The following is a 19,824-nucleotide window of genomic DNA, read 5'->3' on the forward strand; positions in this document are numbered from 1 at the left end:
TCCAAAAGGGGTAATTTGGGGGGGTTTGGTGCATTTCAGGGCCTCCAAAACTGTGATGGTAGTCTGGAAGTGTAATGAGGAAATAAAGCCCTTTAAAAGCCTGAAGGTGTTTATTGGATTTTGGGGTCCTGTACTTGGCTAGACTGCCAAAAAATCTCTCACTTGTGGTATCCCCATACTCGGGAGAAGTAGCAGAATGTATTTTGGGGAGTAATTCCACATATACTCATAGCATGTGTGAGCAATTAATCATTTAAGTGACAATTTTGTGTAAAAAAAAAAAATATTTTTTGTCATTTTTCAAAAACTTGTGGTAAAAAATAAATTCTTCTATTGACTCAACATGCCTCTCGGCAAATAGTTTGGGGTGTCTACTTTCCAAAAAGGGGTTGTTTTGGGGGGTGTGGATATTTTTTGCCCAGCATTAGAAGTTTATGCCACACATCATTCACTCTTCTAACACCTGAAGACCAAGCCTTTTCTGACACTTTGTTCACATGAAAAAAATCTGCATTTTTTGTTAGGAAATTACTTTGAACCCCCAAACATTTTTTTTTAAAGCAGACACCCTAGTGAATAAATTGGTGGGTGCTGCAATGTGTTATGTCACATAGTACTCGCGCAGGGATTTTTAAAATGCTAATTTTTTTTAAAAAATTAACATTTTTTACTTTTAATGCACAAAAAAACCACAATATATTGGCCAATTATTTGGTAAAATATAAAAGATGATGGTATGCTGAGTAAATAGATACCAAACATGACATGCTTTACAACTGCCCATCCCCTGTGCAATGATGACAAACTGCATACATTTTTAATATCCATAGGCAATGTTTTAAAAGCCTTTATAAGCTACCATTTTAGATTCACAGAGGAGATCTAGTGCTAGAATTACTGCCCTTGATCTAACGGCAAAGGTGCTTTTTTTTTAATTAGTTATTTTGATCTTTTAAATAATTTTTTTATCACTTTTAATGCTATCACAAGGAATGCAAATATCCTCTATAACTTTAATGGGCATTGTCATATATTCTGTTTTGAGAAATCTGGGGTCTATCAGACTCTAGATATCTCCTCTGCCCTTACATTATCTAATCTCACCAAGATCGGTGTGATCAGATGCTTTCCCAATTTACAAATGGTGCTGTTTATGTCCTGCGAAACTGAAGTGATGAAATGCTCGTAGCTACCGATTTTTTAGACTATAGAGATGATTGGCACCATTCCAGTCTCCAATCAACTCTATGGTTAGCTGGCAGAAACAGCGGCTGCATTCTCAGGTTCCCCCGATGGCACGGGACTGCCCGAGAAGGCCATGGAAGGCAGCGGGGGAGGGGGGGTAATCTTCTCCCACTGCTTGTAAAAGCAATCCTGCAGCTAATTAGCCACTAGGATTGCTTTTACAGCTGCAGGCATCTTTCTGGTAGAACTACTGAAAGTCTAGAGATGTACCAGTACGTCGCTGGTACTTGTTGAGTGTATATGCTATGTTCTTTTTTTTTATGCAGCCTGTGGGCTGAATGAAAAAAAGAGAAGAAATATCTGCCAGAAAAAGTGTGTGGTATGCCCACCATTAGAATACACCGCCTTGCATCCACCCACTTCTAATGGTGGGCACACATGAAATGTACCAAAAAATATAAAATATATATGCCAAAGCATAGAGGCCATCCACCCACTGGCCATCCCAGGCCCCCATGCTTCGACATATATTACGTATATTCTGAGAGCAAGACCCTATTGCTGTCAGAATAAACACGTCGGTGCTGCAGCTGAATGAAAATCCAAGCAGGCTTTTTCCCCCTTTCTAAGACGGGTATTTACAAGCCATTGTTGGAAGCTCCGGTGATTAGGTTGCACCGTGCCACATGCGCCAATTCCAAGATTGTACAAATGTGTAAATAATGGCACGCTTGAATAAAAATTGTCCACGTATAAGTAGTACCCCGTATGGAAAAAGGATGACACTAAGTCCCAAACTATCTTGTCACTACCCCCCATGTAGTCTGAGCATCCGGGGGGCTCCACGTGACTATCTTTTTCCTCGTAAATCCGAAACTTATATGTATAGCCTGTTTCCCTCTCACAGGAGTTATACATCTTGACCCCATATCTGGCACGCTTGCTGGAGAGAAATTGTTTGAATTCAAGGTGGCTGTCACGGTCTCCCCCCTCTCCTGCTCTTCCTTCCTCCCCCCTCCCCTCAGTTCACAGGTGGCAGCGGCTCCCCTTTGATCTCCCCCTCCCTTCCCCTTACAGATTCCTAAGGTCCTGCACAAGCCTACATCAAAAGCTGTGCAGGATGGAAGGAAACGCCCCCTGGGGTGTGGTTAGCTCCTCTCCTGATCGAAGCCGCCAAGTAGTCGGGCACCCTGCTAGGCCTGCAGGGCGCAGGCCGCCGAGGTGTCTCTGCACACCCGCCCAGCGGGTGCAGCACGGGTAAGAGGCTTCCTGCACTCTGCCCCCGTCGGAGACAAAGGCTGGGCTCCCTGAGTCAGGGGGGTGTGCCTCGTTATCCCGGCAACCCGACGCTGGGCCAGCCGTTGCCGGGGCAACCAGGAAGCGTCCTGCTCCGGCATAAGAAGTCCGGAGCAGGACCCAGCTCGCTGTTGGTCCCCTGCTCTTGAGAGAAGCGCTGTGTGGGGTCTGAGCTGATGCCAGACCCTACAGCCAGGACCCACGCTGAGTCCCTGTAGGCCTGCGGGTTGTCCTTGGAAAGCTGAGCACCGTGAGGGCCCCTGTCTGCTGATCGCTGGTTGTCCCTGGAAAGCGATCCCTATCTGCTGACCGCTGTTTGTCCCTGGAAAGCTGTTCCTGTCCGCTGTTTGTCCCTGGAAAGCTGTTTCTGTCCGCCGGCCGCTGTTTTCTCCAGGAAAGCTGTTCCTGTCCGCTGGCCGCAGTTTGGAGGTCTGAGCTGAGGCCAGACCCCAAAGCCCAGATCCCGCTGGGTGTTCATTGATTGCTGTTTGTCCCTGGAAAGTAATCCCTGTCTGCTGACCGCTGTGTTCCTGGGAAGCTACCCCTGCCTGCTGACCACTGTTTGTCCCTCGAAAGCTGTTCCTGTCTGCTGACTGCTGTTTGTCCCTGGAAAGCAATCCCTATCAGCTGACCTCTGTGTTTCTGGGAAGCTACCTCTGCCTGCTGACCACTGTTTGTCCCTGGAAAGCTGTTCCTGTCTACTGACCGCTGTTTGTCCTTGGAAAGCTGTTCGTGTCTGCTGACCTCTGTTTGTCCCTGGAAAGCTGTTCCTGCCTGCTGGCCACTGTGTCCCTGGAAAGCTGAGTGCTGCATGGGTCCCTGTCTCCTGACTGCTGTGTGCCTCTGGGAAGTTACCCCTGCCTAAACAGTGAGTGCTCATATTCTCCTGCCTGAACTGCCCCTTGAATCCATATATTGCCCTGTCCGATCTGCCCCACTGAATGCACCCATATTTTCCCTGCCTGGACTGCCCCATTGAATCTATTATCCTTACTGGAACTGCCCACTTGGATTAATACTTGCTCGGACTGCCTATTGCGTTTCTGGATTATCGTAGCTACCTGGACTGCCCCCCCTGAGTGCTCGGGCCATCGCTACCCGAATCGCCCTATCGTGGGCTGGATTATAACTGTTTGGACTCTTCTCCCCTCTTCCCCCCTTTTTGGGTACCTAGACGCTACCTTCCTACCCTGATTGAGTGTCTCTCCTATTTCAATAAAACTTTGTGTGTTTATCATTGTGGAGCCAGTCAAAGTCAGGGTCACCCCGAGGGGTACAGAGTGTGTTGTCGTTCAAATGCAATTGAAAACACATTTTACTCTCATATCTGTGCCTGGCCATGGCAGCAGAGAACACGGCCATATGATGAATCGGGTCTGTGGACCAATACAATTTTTTTTAGTAATGCCCATGTTGTGGGTTAAGCCCAAAAAAACTTTAAATTCAGAAGCCGAAATGGGTTTCCATGCGAGTGGTCGGGCAGGGTTTAAATTTGGGTTGGCGGCGATAAATTGTTGTGCATATAAATTGCTTTGATCCACAATCAATGCACACAGATCTTCTGTGAAAAACAGCTCCAAACAATCAAGGGGAGTAGTTAAATTTGCTGTTTCCACCTGAACTCTGGGTTGGGCAGTGAATGGGGGAAGTACGGATGCTGCAGAATTTGTGGGCTGCCAATCGGGATTTGTAAGCACATCTGGCAGGATACTAGGGGCTCTACAAGCTTGTGTGCAAATTATTTGTGGTTGCGGGACAATACTTGTGCTCGCCACCACACCAGCTTATACTGCACTTATGGGACTCGCCTTGTCACCAAGTTCACCAAAAGGTAGCGCGGCACTAGTACAGGCACTCTGCTGCATATGAGAGTCATCACAATTTACCAGCAAGTGCTAACAGAGATCAGGCATGATTCTGCAAACACTGCTGTTTTGTGTGCAATGTATCAAGTGACAGTGACCTACTGATACTGCACTTGCTGGGGGAGAAGGGGGGGTAAGCATAGGGGCTAAACGCAGGTGCTGGCAGGTGCCGGGGCTGATCCCGCTAACACTGCATTTTTGGGGACACTATACTAATGTGAACACTGGTATAGTGCTGATCTGATCAAAGATATTGATCCGTTCAGACACTATACTAGCAATGGAGGTTTATTGTGAATGAGCATGTTCCTGGAAATCAAGGGGTTAAATGTGATGACTGGTGTACTGATGGGCAATCTGAGAGGGGCGCAAAAACCACAGGAGCGCAAATCACGTATATATACATGATTTTGTGCACCTGTGCCGCCCTGTAGCAGTATTTCTACTATAGGGTGACGCAGAAGCGGTTAAACACATCCAGTAAAAAAAATTTTAAGAATCAAATTTCTTCATAAATTTTGGCCAAAATGTATGCGACATGTCCAATATGTGTAAATGAATTGGTTTACGAGAAAGATATAGCATTTACAAATGGTATATGTACTGGAATTTTTTTTTTACTAGTAATGGCGGCGATCAGCAACTTATAGTGGGACTGCATAGGACAATCTGACACTGGGGGGAATTGACTTGGTGTCACTGACATCCCCAGTGACACCTATACAGTGATCAGTGCTAAAAAAAAAACACTGACACTGTACTAATGGCACTGGGCATGAAGAGATTAACATTTTGGGGTGATCAAAGGATTAACTGTGTGCTGGGAGTGTTTTACTAGGGGGGGTGTGCTTCACTGTAAGCACACTGCTCTGGATGGCTGTGCCTGAGCTGACAGGGAGGAGGGCTGTTAGTAAACATAGAAGCCCTCCTCCCCATCGGTGATTGTCGGTCGGTAATCACTGGGCACTGACGGTTAATCATCAGCCGGGATCCGGTGATTGACAGCCGCGGCCGCGAATAAAATATATACGTGATTTTGCGCACCCATGCCGCCCTGTAGCTGTATTTCTGCTACAGAGCGGTCGGGAAGCGGTTAAATAAAAGTTTAAAAACATGTTAAAAAATGTGTAACAGTACCTCCCCCCACCCCCCAAATGTACACACACATGTGAATGCAAACACACTTGTCAGTTTGCTGTTCCCAGAACAGCTAGAGAACTGACCACACTGTTCTCTCATGCCTAGTGTGGTCAGTTTTTAATAAGAAAGCAGAGGGAGTGGCAGAAACACCAGGGATTTCACACAAAGGACACAATACAAAGAGAACAGGATACTTTGTCATACAAGTACATGGTATAGCAGACACATACCAGGAATATGACATTTTGGGTTTACATATTCTTTAACTGCAAATTGATGAGCAAAATAGACTTTTTGACTGTAGACAATTTTGGGTACTCTATTATGCACAATTTTGAGGCTTGGCATATCTGGTATTTATTTATTCATCACAACCTTGCCTTTTATATTTTAAAAAATGAGTAATATATTGTGTTTCCGTGCACTAAAATGTTGGAGTATATTTTGTACTGAAAATGTAGTTTGATAAACAATTACACAATAATTGTGTGACATAAAAAAATTGCAACTTCCATTGTTTTATTTTACATCTGCTGTTAGAGTGTAAACTGAAACTTAGTTGATTTTACAATTTTACTAATTTGCATTTTTTCCTATAAAAAATATTCACCAAAAAACAAATGTATATTTTTTATTTTACATTTTCATGTCAAGTTCACCAGCTTATCAGATCCGCTGCTGTACAAATGTTCTCCAGTAGGCAGTGCTACAGGCAGATTTTGGAGTCACAACTCCAGATGCATGCTGCTGGAGAGCACCCTGACTTGTACCCACGCCGGGGTACAAGGGATTTGGGATCAGAGAGAGCATTTTTTAAATTAAAATGCTAAGTAATTTCTGTGAAAAAAAAATACAGTAAACCCATCTATGTGTTCTTGAAAGTTTGAGCTTGATACTCCCAGAAGCTTCCCATCTGTCCACAATGATGTTTTATTGTCACTGCAAGACTTTTCCATTTTTCCTCCAGCGATTGTGATGCTAATTTACACATGCAGGCTGCTGTTCGATCACAGGGGGCCGCGATTTTACAACAACGAAGAAAGGGAAGGGAAAAAAAAGAAAAGCGCTCTTGCTGTTAGTATTTAGTCTATAAACGTTGCTGACAAGCTGGGGAGAGATGTACAAAAGCCAGCCGTCATCCCAGCACTCAGACATGCACATCAGCCTTGCCTATAAGTGTAGCTGTTGTGGTGAGAAAGGCTGTCAATGTGTAATTGTTAGGTAGAGATTGCTGTCATCCAGAAGCAGGGGAGTTATTCCTATAATTAAAGATAACAATTGACAAGACCTCTTCAGAATGGCTTTTCGTGATTTTATCTTTTCTCTCTTGTTCCTCCTTGTTTCCCCCGGGAATTAGCTCCACCAGGAGAGGAAGAATTAGTTAAACACAAAAAAGAGAGGAGAAAAGGAAACAGTTATTTGAAGGCTGAATGAAGTGTCTTCCAATGCATTATGTAGGGCATAAGGGGTCATGGGCAAAGCAAGCTGACGCATTTGTCACTGACGACGCCTGCTAGTGGTAGCATGAGACAAAGCACCTAGCCTTGGCACCTGTAGCTGCCTCCTGCTAATAGTGCACACAAAGGAAACTGTACATTCCTACTTGGAATTCCTGCAGGAGGCTTGCACCCTGTTGAGCGTGTAATTGCATGTGTGTCTTTTTTTGTGATGGACACCACTATCAGCAGCTGACAAAAGATTAGTGTAGACGGTACAGCTACACAATAGCCCTCTGTGACCTAGGGGCCCATTAAAAGTGTAACCCTAAAAATGAAAGCAGTATTAAACCTAGAAGCAAAAATGTACCTCCTTAGGATTTACTAAGTTTTTGGGTCCCCCTACAGTCCTGCACAGCCAGGCCACATGGATTTTCTCAGTAAAATAGTCCTTGAGCTGGATTTTTAGGTTTTATTAGGAGTATTTGAACTTGGATGGGGTAAGGGTTGTATGGGATGCCTAAGGGAACTGAAACTGAGGACAACTGCCTGGCAACTATGTACAAGTCCAACATCTCTTCTAGGAGAGCTCTCCAGCTTCTCCAGGTGTACCACCCCAGACCCCAGATAAATCCTCTTCTTTACCCAGCTGTCTGGAGGAATCCCTGGGCAAGGGGATACAGTGGCTGCTACTTGAAAAGGTTAATATGTGGAGCTAGTCAGGTTTCCCACCAGCATTCTCTCTCAGTTTATCTGGCCCAGGGGGTGCAAGATTACTCACTTGGTCCTCTCCTGTGAGCTGGTGGATTGGTAGCTGAATAAGGCCTTCTGCTGGTCTGGGGATGAGTGATCCTCCTTCCAAGGTCCCAGCCTGTAGGTAGACTCCTTACCACTGGGCCCCCTCCCAGGTTCCTGCATCTCAGCCTTCCTCATATCTTCTACCCAAACTCTCCTGCCTGTGAGCAGGCTCACCCACTCCTAAGGGTTGTCCTAACCAAATGCCAATCCTCCTGCCTGGGGATAGGCCAGGATCCCTCAAGAGTGCAGACCTTCTCCTCCTCACCCTGCCCACTGAATTCTAGAGACGTTTCCATGTTTCTAGATCAAGGGGAGGTATCAGTGAGCTGAGCTGCAGTGCCTCTCAGCCCTGACCCAAATTTGACCCTCTGACTCAGCCAGGCTGCTACTCAGCCGTCTAACTAAAAAAATAATTATCTAGCTTCTCATAGCTAACTAGGAGGGTGCTACATAATATATTTCATCTTACTAATAGCTGTGGTAGCTGCATTAGTTTTATTTTTTGGACTTTTTTCCTCTGCTTTCACCTGATGATCTGGCTAGTAACACACCTCCTGTATTAGAGTGCCCCCACTCTGGATGAAGGAGCACAGGAGGCACAGCAGACAGCAGCATTGTCAGTTTGGGGGAAGGGGAGTGTTAGATGTACTAGCAGATTTAAATAGAGTTACAAATTGAAGTTAAACTTCAGCTCACACTTATAATCAGTTACAGCAAACAGTTTTTCTCCTTTTGGGATAAAGGTTTTCATATGAATGAATAAAGGGTGATAATTTTAATCATGCCTGCCAGTGTTAAATGGTTTGTCCCATCCATGTTAACTGATACATTCTGCTGGAGAGCTTGTGCTCTTGAAAAACAACAGCCTTAAAAAGAAAACTAATGCAGCCATCACATCTAAAACAAATGTTAAGCTGCAATATAATAAATGTTTGCTTTTGGGTTTAATACTGCTTTGGCTTCCCTTATTTGCTCCCTTTTGGTCAGCTAAATATAGCATTGCAAGTATAGTCATACAATATCTGTTTAATAAATATAAAAATACCTGTTTATTGTGCTAGAAATCATGTAAGCTGATAACGCCTAAGAAAGGAAACTAGCTTTATAAAGAGAGGCCCAATTTGCTCCAATGCAGAAAAAATATTTCCTGATCCCCAAAAAGCAATTGGATTACACCCTGGATTAATATTCTACTGTAGCCCCTGGTCCACAGCACTGCTCTGTTAGGCTCCATGTACACTGCAGCTGATAAACTGACTTTCAGGAGCTTTTCTGCGTTTTTTTTCAGCAGCCCCTGAACTCTCCTTAATGTTTTCCTATGTGTCCATGTACACTATGATGTTTACAGTTGTTTACAGGCAGTTGAGTTTACAGTTGCTTTTTTAGAACACACCAAACTTGCGTTCAGGAGTAGATTTTATCAGCGTTTCAAATGCCAAACGCTTGTAAACGCGGCTAACCGCATTTATAAGCATTTGCATTTAGAAGCGTTTTTTAACTGTTCCATATCCAAATGCTGTCCAGGGCCTTTTTTCATCATCAGAAATGCATGCAAAGCATTTTTCATGTATTCAAATGACCCTAGTACACCAGAATAGTCAGTTCCAGGGTTCGTGTGAAGGAAAAAATGGTAGAACGTGCCGCATTATGCTCATGATGGGATCCATAGTGAATACAAGCAGAAAAGACAGGTAATCTCAACACATACTGCTTTCTCTGCTTCTGCTCTCTCTATTTCTCTCAAAATGTCTGAAATGGTTAATTTTTTTATTATTTTTCAGTGCATTCTGGGCATTTTGGAAGGTCTCCTGATGTTATCTTTAAAACTCTTCTAAACAAAAACGCGCATAAACGCGGTATGCAAACGCGGCTAAACAGATGATTTTTAATCTATGTTTTCCAGCAGTCAGTTTCCATCGTTCAGAAGTGTTTTCCAAACATCCCCTGAACCCTAAGCAGCAAGAGACTGGACTCCTATCATTGCTGCTGCTCTTCACTTCCTCTCCTCCTTTCAAGATGTCCAGCACAGAAGCAGCCCTGGAGAGACAGAATAGCAAAGGGAAGCCTCACCAATCACCAGGAGAGCACAGAGGACGAAGATATGGACTGCTGTGCATCCTGGGACAACTAGAGTCTGCTGGGAGGTACTGAGATTTGTGGGGGAAGTAGTCCCCAAATAGACTGAGCCTGTGTGTCAGATTGGCAATTGGGGTACACATTCCAACATGATCAGGGGCTCTAAGTAGAGGAAAAGGAAGGACTGGTCCTGGGCTCGGGGCTAATGTGGTGAGGACATTGTGGAAGTCAGGCTATGCAGCAGGGTGCTAACAGACATTCTGCTGCAGCATCAGGGGCGCAGAGAGGTGTAGTAGTGGACATCTCCTGGTTTATGAGAACACCATTGTGACGGTGTTGCCGCCTGATCGTTGGGGAGAATGCCATTGACGCTTGCTGGTGCTGCCAATTGATCAAAGAACAATACTGCTAGACATGTGCAATATGAAAACGTGTTTTGTTTCGATTCGTTGACTAATTTCATTTAGTTCGATTAGTTAAATTCGTTTGATTCGTTGTTCAGAATTCGTTTTGTTTATTCGAATTCAAACGAATTTGAAATTTCGAAAATTATTTTAACGGATTTGAAAATAATTCTGATGGATGCAATAATAATTCTAACATTACATTCCATAACCCACAATCCATATGATGGTATATTCGCTATATAAAGAATTGCATAACCATATTGGAAATTTCTATTTCAGCAAAACTTTCTCAGTGCCTTTGTTGATCACTACTCACCGTAGCGCAGCTCACACTTTTTTGTAAAGTATTTTAGTTTTTTCTAATATATTCTATTCTTTTTTATTATTTTCTATTCCATTCTAATGTATTCTGTTGGAATTCAAATTCATTCTTTTTAAAATTTGAATTTCGGAAGGCAGTTATAACTTATAATCTATTCTATTGTTTTTCTATACTATTCTATTCTTTGATTTTCGATTCTTTTCTATTCTATTCTATTCTAATTGATTCTATTTTAATTTTTTACTTTCTGTTCTATTTCGCTCTTTTTTACTCCATTATTTCCTATTTTATTCTTTGATTTTCCTTTCTAATCTTTTTCTAATCTAACTGATTCCATTCTTTTCTATTCTTTGATTTTCCATTCTAATCTTTTCTATTCTGATTCTATTCTTTTCTATTCTATTCTTTGATTTTCTATTTTAATCTTTTCTATTCTATTCTTTGATTCTCTAGTTCTTTTCTCTTCCTTCATTTTCTATTCTATATTGTTCTGTTTTGCTCTATTATTTTCTACTGTATTCTGTTTTATTCTTTTATTTTTTATTATGTTATTTTTTCCTCTATTCTTTTCTATTCTCCTATTTTCTATTCTATTTTTTTCTATTTCTTTATTTTCTATTTTATTCTATGTATTCTTGTTTTCACATTCAAATTGGTTTTTGAATTCGAATGTGTTTTCAAATTCAAATTGATTTGAATTTCAGCCGAATTTCGTTTTGTTATTTCAGATTTATTTAAATTCATTACTATTGTAATTTGGAATTCGGATACATCCGAATAACAGAAAATTCATCTGGAACGAAATGAACTGCACATGTCTAAATGCCACTGTTGCTGACTGGTGTCATCACCTGATCGCTGGGGAGGACACTGCTGCAACTGACTCTGCTGAGCTGCCAATGGAGAAAAGGAGACACACAGGTGTCAAACACAAGGCCCGTACTACTGCACTCAATTAAAGAGGAACGGTATTTGCTTGGACACAGAGCAGGCGCCTATACCTAGGTTCAGAGGACCTTTATCTGGATGTGAGCCCCAACATACTGGTCAGTAGAGGAAGGGTTTGACAAAGACTGCTGAACCATTACTTTAGCCTTGCCCCTAGGCAGGACCTATAAGTATAGGCTTTAGGAGTTATTCTCAGGTGCATTTGAGTATCATCAACTGTGTACTTTGTTTATTTTGCTACTGTTTTACTTTATTGTGGTGTTAGTGCCATTTCTAATTATTTGGTTACTGTCGGATTATATATTGTTGCAATAAATATATCCTCTTCAGCCAAGGTGTTTGGGCGAGCATGGTGCTGCTTATAGGGTCGTGAGCTCTGAGAGCGGACAGAGTCTCCTTTGGGAGTAAGCACTACACTACAATATTATTTCTTACGGTTGTTAGTAGCTGTTTTTCTTTGTGCATTTAAAAACGCTACCTGACGCTTTTGAAGGAATCTGCTGAGCCAGCCTGAAATGGCAATTCCATATTTTCACACCTCTTACAGTAAAGAACGCTTTCCATCTGCAGATTAAATCTCTTTTCCTCTAGACAAAAAGAGTGCCATTGTGTCTCTTGCACCGACATAGCTTGGGCATAGGATTCTTATGATAGTAAGAGACACATGCTAAAGGAAACAGGATTAAACCATCAAAGCTTACTTTGTTGTTTAGTGTTCAGCCAACTTTGCTTACTTTTATTGAAAGTTTATTTGTTTTGTTCTAATAAAAATTACTTTAGGGTTATAGATGTTTTCATTTTTGACACAAAAAGTCCCTAATAGAGCTGTTTCATTTCTCATTGCTAGCTTTGTTATAAACAATGCTCAGTGGAACTGCTCTTGCTCAACCCTGCTTTCATTGCGAAAACATTCAAGTCTGCTTGAATTAATGTCTCTTAATTGAGATTAATGTTCCTTTTGATCCAAAGGGAAAAGCAAGTCAAAGCTCATACGTACAAGTTATCAATAGAAGCCAATCAGGTCCTTCTAATGTAATCCATAACCAACCTCCTCTGAGTTTTCACCTTGAAATTGCCATGTGAATTCTTCCACCGCAACCTCCTACATGGCTACTACAATAAACCGCCTTTGTCAAGGTCACAGGTAGAGAAAACAGAACAAAATGCTATTTTCAGTGGTAATCATAATCAGTATTCTCTTTATTAAACATTACAACCACACGCTTGCCTAGAGAAATCAGTCTGGATGTAATATAGTGAGCTACGACAGACATTTATGGGAATTTGGCAAGGACTGGATATATATATATATACATATATATATATATATATATATATATGTGTGTACATACTGTATATACATCTCGGGGCGCTCTGATCACCAGCCAGCCAAGTTGGTAAAAGCAAAGGAGTCCTATTTTTCAAACGGTAAATACAACAGCTTGACTTCGATAGAGATAAACAAAACAGTCCCCACTCCTGGTACACAAAATAAAGATCCAGCTCACCGCCAGCATATGCCTGTTCCACAAGAGGGTATGAAGTTCCTGTTTGCTTTAGTCCTTTTGCACACTGGACATTTTTACAGCTGGTGTTTTTGGCTTTTGAAGTTTTTTTCTACAGCTAGTAAACCCCTCCAGCATGTTATCCTATGTGTCCATGCATACATAGACTGTAATCAAAGTTTTTTGGCTGGAAAAAAAACCCAGTGGGTTTCTAGAGAAGTTTTTTAGCTGTAAAAATGCTGAAAAACGTGGTAAAACACCGCAAACCAGCATTTTTGGACTTTTGACCAAAACAACCTACATTTTTTTTGGACAAAAAAACACAAACACGGAAAAACACCGCTAACCATGGCATAACGGTGCTAAATGCCAATGCAAAAACGCTAAAGCTGAAAAACTCACATTTTTAACGTGACTTTACACCGCAAATGTTATCAGCGTTATCAAACCATCCAGTGTACATGAGGACTTAGGGGTTCAGAAAAATTGCAAGAGCTCAGCAACAAACAGCACCCAACTTCTCACTTCTACTTCACACTACACATGGATGCCTGCTGTCTGCTTTCTGCCTCTTTTCAGCCCTCTCTTGCAGGAAGGTTAACCCCATCATGTCCAAAGTACTCGTAGTCAGGGTTGGAGGTTCTTTCCCACCCAAGATCTCACTGAGCCTCCCATATTAGGACAATCCTGGAAAACATAGTAGTAAGTTTTCCCTCTTTGTGATGGATCACCCAGGGGCGGACTGACAACTTATGGGGCCCCCAGGCAATAGGGGATCATGGGGCCCCCGTGTCCTTGCCCAAACTCAAAAAAGCCTATGAAAAAGGTACCAGGGGCATCTCATGGGGCCCCCTACTGACCCCGGGCCTAACGGGGGGTGCCCGAGTTTCCAAATGGTCAGTCCGCCCCTGGGATCACCCCCTCAGATGGATCAGAACCCCTGAGTACTCCAACTATACGTTGTGTCCCCCGTAAAGTGATCACAACTCAAACCTGTCTTTCAGGGCCCATCCCTGCATTCTGTACAACAGGGCTTAAAATTTCAAGTCCTGAGCTACTAGCTAGGCCTTAAGAGTTACTCGCCATCAGTTGCCCCACCCAACCCCTACCCTGCTACACCCCTAATTCCGCCCCTAAACACGCCCTCATAAATTATTTCATGAAATGACACTGTTAAATGTTACCCACATTACATCAGGGTCCCCAGAGTCCCCCCACATTGCATTAGGGCCTCCAATGTCCCCCTAAACACTCCATCATACTTAGACCATGCACCGCATACAACCATAACCTCCCATAATCTTTCACTCACAAAACCATAACTCTACCAAGCATATCCTACCAACTATCCAACCCAGCAATACCTCAAATGCCCTATACTCTACCACCCATAATAACCACATAATCCTGAACCTGACCAAATCACCCATACATGTAGGTTTACATACAGACACATGTACATACACACACACAAACAGACACCTGTACACACACACACACACACACACACACAGAAACATGTACACACACGCACAGAGACACATGTACACACACACAGACACATGTACAGACACACATACAGTACATGTACAGACACATGTACATACACAGAAATACACACGCACAGACACATGTACATACACAAAGACACATGTACATACATACACAGACATGTACATACACACAGACACATGTACATACACACAAACACACACACACATGTACATGTACACACACACACACATATACACACACACATACACACACACATGTACACATACATGTATGCAGGCACATGTACAGATACACACATGTAGATACACACAAACACACACACAGATACATGTACATACGTACACACACACACAAATACACACACATACAAATACACACACATACACTCACACACAGCCTTATAAAAATTTGCAGTATAGCGTTACCTTCACTCACAGAGCCGGGTACTGCACTCTAGGGGGAGGCAGAGAGCACAGAACACACTCCTTCCTTTGCTTTCATTTTGCTCAACTATTGAGCAGTCTGATGGCTCCCAGTGAGAGTGATAGATCCAGCCCTGAATTCCGAGCCTGCTCAGCAAGACGGCCCTGAGGGCACACTCGCCCCCACCATAATTTCCACTCGTCAATGCGAGCAGGTGAGTGGAAATTTCAAGCCCTGCTGTACAATATAAATGTTCTTTTAACCACTTGTCCTCCTGAGGATTTCCCCCCCTTCCTGACCAGGCCAATTTTTGCATTACGGCGCTGCGTTACTTTAACTGACAATTGCGCAGTCATGCAGCGCTGCACCCAAATGAAATTTACATCCTTTTTTCCGTGAATTGAGCTTTCTTTCGGTGATATTTGATCGCCCGTGTGTTTTTTATTTTTTGCGCAAAAAAAAAGTCTGGTAATTTTGAAAAAAAAAAACAATATTTTTGACTTTTTGCTATTAAAATGTCCAGTTAGAAATTAAAAAAGTCAAATTTCATCAAAATTTTGTACAAAATGTATTCTGTGAAATTTCTTTGCTAACAAAAATCCCAATACGTGTAAATGAATTGGTTTACGTGAAAGTTATAGCGTTTACAAATGGCGGTATAGATACTGGAATTTTCTTTCTCTTTACTAGTTATGGCGGCGATCAGCGGCTTATAGCGGGACTGCAGTGGACATTCTGACACTGGGTGGAACTGACTTGGTGTCACTGACATCCCCAGTGACACCAATACAGTGATCAGTGCTAAAGAAAAGCACTGACACTACTAATGGCACTGGGCAAGAAGGAGTTAACATGAGGGGCTATCAAAGGGTGTGTCTAGGGAGTGTTTTACTGGGGGGCAGTGTCTGTGTGCTTCACTGTAATCACACTGCTCTGGATGGCTGTGCTGTTGGTAGATGGATGACACAATCACATACATTCTGGTGCCTGTGATGGTCTTGTCTGTGTTCACAAATGTCTGACACAGATAAGCCCCTGCTGCAGCCTCTTAGTGATTTTCTACAACGTTACAAAGTTGCAGTCTGATCATTGGGAATGAGGAAAGTGAGGAAATTCTTCTTCCTGCCTGCAGTACACTGATGACACCATCGCAACCCAGGCAAAGTCACTGACAAGAGCTCAAGGACTGCTTTTTACTTATGAAAAAATACAGCTTTTCTGAAAGACAGTTCTGCTGCCATATATTTGAAATATCGGACGTTTATTTGTACAGTTACTGAAAGGTCCACCTTAAGCAATTTATATTTTCTTGAGAAAAAAGAGATCCCCTAAGGAAAACAAAAAGCCCCAGGTCATAGAGGAAAGCAAGGGTACTCCCATGTAGAGGTATGTGAGAGCCGCTGAATGCTCGGATTGGTGAGTTAAAGCCGTCACCGAGCCTAGAATAGTGAAGATTGAACTAGAGCTACTAGTGGGCACCCCAAGTCAATGTGGGTTCATGAACAACAGCCTCAGCCTCAGCAGCTGAAGGAGTCCCCGTGAAGTGTGTCTGCTTCCATGGACACGTCCTAACACTTATTTTTTAATAAAAGAGAATAATAAAACACTTTCACCGTATCTCCATACTGCAAATTTTCAGCAAAGCTTGCTGAAATGTAATTTCCATTTGAGAAACACAACCGCTGAAAGACGTAAAACAGAGTGTGAAGGTAAACAGAAGAGAGAACGGTAGCTGTCTGAGCACTGCGAAAAAACAAACAGACGTACGTCAGATAGTTAATTAAAAACGCTTTTCCTTTTTGTATCAGAAGTCTGGCATGCCGCTTATCACACTGTACAGTACAGCTGAAGCAGCACAGCCTCTGTGTTGGATGGTTCATTTTTTTTTCTTTTTAATGAAGTCTAGGTTCACACTAGAACACTGTGTGGGAAACTTGCGGTCTGTGATCGTTTCCCGCACCGACTGCAAAACGTATTTCAATGCAATCTGCAGTGGGTATCATTGATAAGTTAACGACACCCCAAACACAGGTTGAAAATGCAGTGTGTTTGCAAATGTACCATGCAATCAGGCTGCAGTGTTCTTCCAAAAGTGGTGCTATGTGGTGTGATTTGAATCACATCACTCAAATGAGCTCAAAAGGGGCAGCACAGTGGCTAAATGGTTAGTGCTTCCATCTGACAGTACTAGGGTTGTTGATTCAAATCCCATCCAAAGCCCCACCTGCCTGGAGTTTACATGTTGTCCCTGTGTGGGTTTCTTCCAGGACCCCAGCTTCCTTCCACACTCCAAAGACATGTTGGTAGGTTAATTGGATCCTGTCTAAACTGGCTGTAGTAGGCTACTTTCACACTGAGTTTTTCAAGCATTTTTGCATTAAAAAAAGCGCCTGAAAAGCTGAAGAAAACTGCTTCCCTGTGTTTGTGAATGTATATCTACGTATGTTTTCACACTGAAGCGTTGTGCATCTTTGGAGCATGTTTGGTGAGTTAAACAAAACACCCAAAAAAAGGATCTTCCCATTGAAATCAATGGAAAACGCCTGAAAACAGCTTAAAAACACCTTAAAAACATCTCTGAGAAGCATGCGGTTTTTAAATCACACGTCCTTTAAAACACGCTGAGAAAGCATAGTAAAAGCGTGGTAAAAATTCCTATACATTTTTGCAGCAGATCAGTGTGAAAGTATGTGTATGGCTCTTAGAATGTACACCCATTGAGGGTTACTGAGGTGAATGTATGATATATATATACAGGTGAAACTCAAAAAATTAGAATATTGTGCAAAAGTTCATTTATTTCAGTAATGCAACTTAAAAGGTGAAACTAATATATGAGATAGACTCATTACATGCAAAGCAAAATAGTTCAAGCCGTGATTTGTCATAATTGTGATGATTATGGTTTACAGCTCATGAAAACCCCAAATCCACAATCTCAGAAAATTAGAATATTGTGAAAAGGTGCAATATTCTCGGCTCAAAGTGTCCCACTCTAATCAGCTAATTAAGCCATAACACCTACAAAGGGTTCCTGAGCCTTTAAATGGTCTCTCAGTCTGGTTCAGTAGGAATCACAATCATGGGAAAGACTGCTGACCTGACAGTTGTGCAGAAAACCATCATTGACACCCTCCATAAGCAGGGAAAGCCTCAAAAGGTAATTGCAAAAGAAGTTGGATGTTCCCAAAGGGCTGTATCAAAGCACATTAATAGAAAGTTATGTGGAAGGGAAAAGTGTGGAAGAAAAATGTGCACAAGCAGCAGGGATGACCACAGCCTGGAGACGATTCTCAGGAAAAGACCATTCAAAAGTGTTGGGGACTGAGGCTGGAGTCAGTGCATCAAGAGCCACCACACACAGACGGATCCTGGACATGGGCTTCAAATGTCGTATTCCTCTTGTCAATCCGCTCCTGAACAACAAACAACGTCAGAAGCGTCTTACCTGGGCTAAAGAAAAACAGACCTGGTCTGTTGCTCAGTGGTCCAAAGTCCTCTTTAATGATGAGAGCAACTTTTGCATCTCATTTGGAAACCAAGGACCCAGAGTATGGAGGAAGAATGGAGAGGCACACACTGCAAGATGCTTGAAGTCCAGTGTGAAGTTTCCACAGTCTGTGTTGATTTGGGGAGCCATGTCATCTGCTGGTATTGGTCCACTGTGCTTCACTGAATCCAGGGTCAACGCAGCCATCTACCAGATTTTGGAGCACTTCATGCTTCCTTCCGCAGACGAGCTTTATGGGGATGCTGACTTCATTTTCCAGCAGGACTTGGCACCTGCCCACACTGCCAAAAGCACCAAAACCTGGTTCAATGACCGTGGGATTACTGTGCTTGATTGGCCAGCAAACTCGCCTGACCTGAACCCCATAGAAAATCTATGGAGCATTGCCAAGAGAAAGATGAGACATGAGACCGAACAATGCAGAAGAGCTGTAGGCCGCTATTGAAGCATCCTGGTCTTCCATAACACCTCAGCAGTGCCACAGGCTGATAGCTTACATGCCACGCCGCATTGAGGCAGTAATTACTGCAAAAGGAGCCCAAACCAAGTACTGAGTACATATGCATGCTTATACTTTTCAGAGGTCCGATATTGTTCTATGTACAATCCTTGTTTTATTGATTGCATGTAATATTCTAATTTTCTGAGATTGTGGATTTGGGGTTTTCATGAGCTGTAAGCCATAATCATCACAATTATGACAAATCACGGCTTGAACTATCTTGCTTTGCATGTAATGAGTCTATCTCATATATTAGTTTCACCTTTTAAGTTGCATTACTGAAATAAATGAACTTATGCACGATATTCAAATTTTTCGACTTTCACCTGTATATATATATATATATATATATATGCACAGCTCGGTTTATGAACGCCTCGGTTAATAGAATTTTAGGTTTACGAATGAAAATCCATTGAAAATAATGGCTCGGTTTACAAATTTGTTTCGCAATATGAATGGATTCATTGGTTTTCAACGCATTTATGATTTTTTTTTAATCATGCCCCTGTACAGTATTTATGCCTTTAAAGTGCACTTTATAAAGAGTTTTGAACAGATAAGATTTTGTTTTACTTTTTTTTTGACCTCCGGAACGGATTAATTGGTTTTCAATGCATTTATGAATTAATTTTTAATCATGTCCCTGTACAGTATTTATGCCTTTAAAGTGCACTTTATAAAGAGTTTTGAACAGATAAGACTTTTTTTTTTACTTTTTTCTGACCTCCAGAACGGATTAATTGGTTTTCAATGCATTCCTATGGGAAACCGCAATACGAAAAGTCCCGCAGAACAAATTAAATTCGTAAACTGAGGTATGTCTGTATATATAAAGCTCTGCATAAATTGACAGCGCTATATAAGTACCTGTAATAATAAATAAATCACACCA

General features: G+C 42.2%; 1 protein-coding gene across 1 annotated transcript in view; it reads right to left on the reverse strand.

The window, feature by feature from the left end:
* Nucleotides 1–19,824, reverse strand: part of TMEM278 (transmembrane protein 278) — a 133,536-nt gene that overhangs the window by 66,022 nt on the left and 47,690 nt on the right. The gene's annotated exons all lie outside the window — the stretch shown is intronic.

The sequence above is a fragment of the Staurois parvus genome, unplaced genomic scaffold (genome assembly GCF_062004578.1).
Source record: "Staurois parvus isolate SC_StPar_1 unplaced genomic scaffold, SC_StPar_1.0 ptg000686l, whole genome shotgun sequence".
Lineage (NCBI taxonomy): Eukaryota > Metazoa > Chordata > Amphibia > Anura > Ranidae > Staurois > Staurois parvus.